This window comes from Pararge aegeria, chromosome 20 (assembly GCF_905163445.1).
Source record: "Pararge aegeria chromosome 20, ilParAegt1.1, whole genome shotgun sequence".
In the NCBI taxonomy this organism is placed as follows: domain Eukaryota; kingdom Metazoa; phylum Arthropoda; class Insecta; order Lepidoptera; family Nymphalidae; genus Pararge; species Pararge aegeria.
In genome coordinates, this window is record NC_053199.1 from 4,222,149 (window position 1) to 4,227,594 (window position 5,446).

The window sequence follows — 5,446 nt, forward strand, 5'->3', positions numbered from 1 at the left end:
CAATTGTAAGCGATATTGTGGGCAATATATAAAATTTCATTTCTATAAACAGAGCAACACTTCGCAACGTATGCAAAGAACACGTCCATCAACCTTAGGCATAAGTGTTAAGCCTCATGTGCCTGTAATTACAGCCGCAACCACGCCCTTCATATTCCCTTGACGGCCGACTGGCGCAGTGGGCAGCGACCCTGCTTTCTGAGTCCAAGGCCGTGGGTTCGATTAACACAACTGGAAAATGTTTGTGTGATGAACATAAGTGTTTACCAGTGTCTGGGTGTTTATCTGTATATTATAAGTATTTATTCATAAAAATATTCATCTGTCATCTTAGTACCTACCCATAACAGAAGCTACGCTTACTTTGGGGCTAGATGGCGATGTGTGTATTGTCGTAGTATATTTATTTATTATTATTTATTTGTTCAGACGAGGACGAGCCCGGACGAGCTTTGCCACGAAATGCTCTAAGACTAAATACTTACAAAATTACCCATAATTCCTATCGCAAACCTATATTTAGAAGATTTGTATCAAATATCAAGTCCTCTCCGCCCACTACACACCAACGCCACTAAATACTACATGATAAACTCACCGGCATGTTGCGGTCAATACAAAAGCCTTTAAAAGCGTCACCATCGTCTTCATATTCCCACGAAGTTAAACAATTGCAAATACACCAAAAACATTGTCCGAATACCAAGACTAATCGAGCGTGCTCTAATAATTTCACACCTTTAATACGTACGTTGTAAAGTTGATTTTTGTGCTTTAAAAATATTTTAAGGTGCAAATGTAATTTTGTAGGGTGAAGGGTCCCATTGTAGGTATTGTCTCGGTAGTCCAAACATGGTATGTGGTATTATTTCAGGTATTGGGGTCAACTATTCCTTGCGATTTATTACCCATAATTCGTATTTGGGTGAGTGGGTGAGTCGTATTAAGCTTGATTGATGCCAAAGATGTCTTTGAACGTGTGTGGGAAACATTCTGTTAAATACCATATAATATTTAAGTTGATGTTTCAAACGGTGTTTCTGAATAGGTCACATTGTGCTTGTCGGCGATCTTTTGAAGGTCAGGCATAATTTTATAACAATGCTTAAAATTTCAAAAGTAAAGTTTTCTTTAGTCTCACACTTACATACGTATGTGTGAGACGCGTTCACCTCTCTCATAGTAAAGAGGGCTTTAGAGCATAGACCCACTATGCTGGTGTTAGGCGAGCTGGTGGGCTTTAACGATTATTTTAACCTTATTAACTGATAAACACGGGACTTACCCGGTGGAAACCACAACTGTTAAGCTGGTACTGAGAACGTAAACCAAATAAGTAGGTACCTATCACTTATTATTGCGGTTCAGAAAACGAATTTAACTCTTGTACGAATTTATTGACTTTCAAAATACTACCTTACCTTTTGTAGCGCAAACGGCTAATAGAACGAAGAACCTCATCATCTGTAGTCGAATATAATACCAGCATTCCGATTCTGCATCTCAGTTGACACCAAATTTAGCTAGCCACTGTAAAAAGTTGCTAACTACAGATGTCAAATGTTATACAGAATAGCCCTACAGCACATGTAACTTATTAACCCAGCTAACTACACCAGTGAGATCGGTCAACACACTACGTTAGAAGCAGCTTGTAAGTAGACATTCTGATATCATAAAAGGTACATGCATGATGCAACATATCCCCACAGATTCGTGTCAATTATTCACCGAACGTACCAAAATGTAATGCGCGCTGATCGAATCACATAGGGCGTACTCTTTTGCATCTGTCTCATCTGAAATAAATCCGAACACCAGTCGAAGATATGCTATCGAATATCGAAACCAGTGTCTCGAATTTTTCCTAATCTTTGAAACGTTACGTTTTCACCTTCGATAGTTTTCTATCTATCAAAAATGTTTTGACCCATCACCTTGTAAAAGCGCCTAAAATTAAGATAAGAAGTCATAAATATATTTATAGCTATTGAGTTGTGGAATGCGCTCCCACTAAATATACGTGAGGCAAAATCGCTTGAAACATTTAAAAACGCGGTGAAAGCATATTATCTTGCACTATAATGACGACATTTATTATACCTTGATTATGTTTATTTTTATTATCTATATGTTCATATATGTATGATTGAGTATATATTAGTTTATTATTTTATATTTATTTATTATATTTTTCTTATTTGTGCAATTTTGTTTATGTATTTGTATTTAGCTATTTGAATGTACGTTTATAATAATTTTACACCACCTGTCCGCTCTCTCTCATCTTGTCCTAATCCAAAGGTTGCCTGGCAGAGATCGCTACTTAGCGATAAGGCCGCCTTTTGTATTCTACTTCTGTCTTTGTATTTCTTTTGTTTTTTATTTTCCTAACTTCATTGTGGTGTACAAATAAAGAGTTAAATAATAATAATAATAATAATAATAAATATTTTTTATTCCACTACAAGTTAGACTTGACTGCAATTTTACCTGCACCTGGGAATGATGCTGTACAAAATGGTAACGGGCTAACCTGTAAGAGATATGACAGTTATAATAAACCCATACACCTAATAGGTTTACACGCGACATCGTAGCGGTACGCTAAATCGCTTAGCGGCACGTCTTTGTCGGTAGGGTGGTAACTAGCCACGGCAAGAGCCCACCAGGCAAAACAAGTCCGCATGAAATGCATAAATAACGTGCTCAATTATTAAGACTGTGTGAGAGACATTAAGTGCACCTTATTATAGTCTTGTCAATTTCATAGTTTCGGTACACCAACAGGAGAATTTGGCATTTTACATTTATGCAATTATTTTTTTTGTAGATTTTGCATTTTATGTGAGTACATATTTGTAAACATTTAGTAATAGTTTGTTAAATGAATGTTTTTTTTCTATTTTATTCTTATGGTATAATAAATTAAAAGGAAAATTTACAAGAAAAATATGAGTGGAAGCTAGATTAAAATGACATATGACAATGAATATTTGTCATCACGCGAAGTGTTCATTGAGTCCTGTACCTGTTTATAATAAAGGATCTAACGACATTACGTTCTGAATCCATACTAAATTATCGATACCTAGCATAACATAAAATGTTTGACGTAGATACTTCATCAAGTACGAAAAAAAAACATTTTCTGCCAAAGTCAATAAACAGAACCTTTCACTACGGCATGGCATGGGCACTTCGATATAAAATGCCAAATTCTCCTGCGGATGTACGCAGTACTCGGCGGCCTTTGGTACGGCAGTGGCGCCTTTGACAAAATGCGGCACGGACCAAGATGGCATGGCACAAAGGCGACCGTATCTAAACGAATGGATTTCACGCATGGTCTTTGAAATGAACTTCTAGTATTAATATAAGAAAGAAAGAAAGAAAAAAACATTTATTCATGTTAAGTGTTACAAACAGTATATCTTATAATAATAAAGTAACAACATAGTATACAACATACAATGTCTGTGTGTAACACCAGACAGAAAGGGTGTACAGCTCAGCATTTGCCATGCATTGTACCTAAGTACACGCATGCTATACGTAATCGCTTTATATTATTACTATTAAATATAACTAAAGCTACTACGTACAACGAAAGGTTCCGGCCGACGAAGTACGGAGACAAGCCCAGGGAAAGAAGGAGAAGAAGAACTAAAGCTACTAGCATAGATACTTTTACTCGTAGCTCGAGAATATCTATGCTAGTTGCTGGTCAACCAGCCGTTAGTCCAATTCGTCGATGCTGCCGGCAGAGGCAATTGATTTCAGTTTGCCCCCAGTAATTGCGACGCGTCACTTGTTATGTGCGCCACTGGTTTTTCCACTATTTATATTTAGCTGGCCGCACGCCTATTTATTTCTACGAATTAATCGCAGGCTTCCCCAAGAACCGTAGAAGCCGTTAAATGTGCAGGAGATCAAAGAAGCGAAATATCTCTAGGAGCTGAAAGAGATTTGTTTATTTGTTTGTTTGAAAACTTTGTTGCACACATCCCTACTAATATTATAAATGTCAATGTAAGATTGTTTGTTACGCTTTCACGTAAAAACTACTTAACCGATCCTCATTAAACTTTGTACACATGTTCTTGAAAGTGTTAGAAGTAATATAGGATACTTTTTATCCCGAAATTAAGCTCGGTTCCTTTGGGAGAGGGGATGAGTGTTTGACGATTTTACACCATAATTCCGAGAAATGATAACCGATTTAAATAATTATTTTTGTACTATAGAGGTTATAATATATGTTTTATTTTGCCTTAACTGTGGTTGGAGATAGAGGACAGAACTCCTCAGTGGACAACAGCAAACCCCTCATTTAAGGCTTAGCTATACTGAATACTTTTTTTTTTTTTAGATCTACAGCAAAATTTAATGCCACATCAAAAAACAAAATCAAACGCAGACGAAGTCGCGGGCAAAAGCTAGTATATAATAATACAGAACTAACAGTAAACATAACTTAACATAAACATTTTGCGTGCAATGGCGGTTTTATAGCTAAAGCGATCTCTTCGAGGCAAACCTTGGCAAGCTGAAAACTGATAGAATGGGTTGGTGCGGCAATTACATAAAAACTACTTACTACTTAATTATACTACTTGGAGTATGTATGAGAGTAGCACTTAGCAGTAGTAGTAAGAGGTGCAATATCCGTAAGAGATACAAAACCACTCGAATCGTAATGGGCGTAAAAGCCGTAAGAGAGTTGTAGTTGGTGTAATATATGTGCTGGATGCACAAACGTAGCAGCCATGAAAAGCGCAGAAGCCGTTTATAATATTACAATTCCAATTTATTCAATTTTTATAAATTTTAAAATTTATATGCAACTTATATGCATTTTGAATTTAAAAAATTGATAATTCCTCCAAGTTTAGGTAAAAACACTAATAAAAATCAATTTAGTCCAATTGGAAAAATTATCCAACTGGGCAATTAGTCTCACTTTCAACAAATTATTTAACTTTTATAAACTGAAACACTTTTCATTCTACTGATCTCTTCATTTCTGTTTTGATCACGTGGCGATATAGTTTAACGAGAAGACAAACTGAAAGGTCGGGGCTCATATCATGCCTCAGAGAACCGATGGACGTTGGAGTCCCTAAGTACTGGAATGGCGACCTCGCACCGGTAAACGCATCGTAGGTTGGCTAAATTTGCAATACTCCGCGAAAAGCAGGAGAATCTTTATGGAGTAATTATAATTTCTGTATTCTTTATACTCCAAACCAAACCGATCTTCGGCAATGCACCGTCTACGCACGTCTCAACCGAATCATCCGGAGCATCCTTAGGATAAGTTGACTCTACAATGAATAATTGTTAAGTGAGACTTACAGATTCTCTTGCTTGTCGCAGAGTTTAGCAAATTAAGCTTAATTTTCATAATTCCTTTTTTTTTTAAAAGCACTTTTTAAACGTCAAG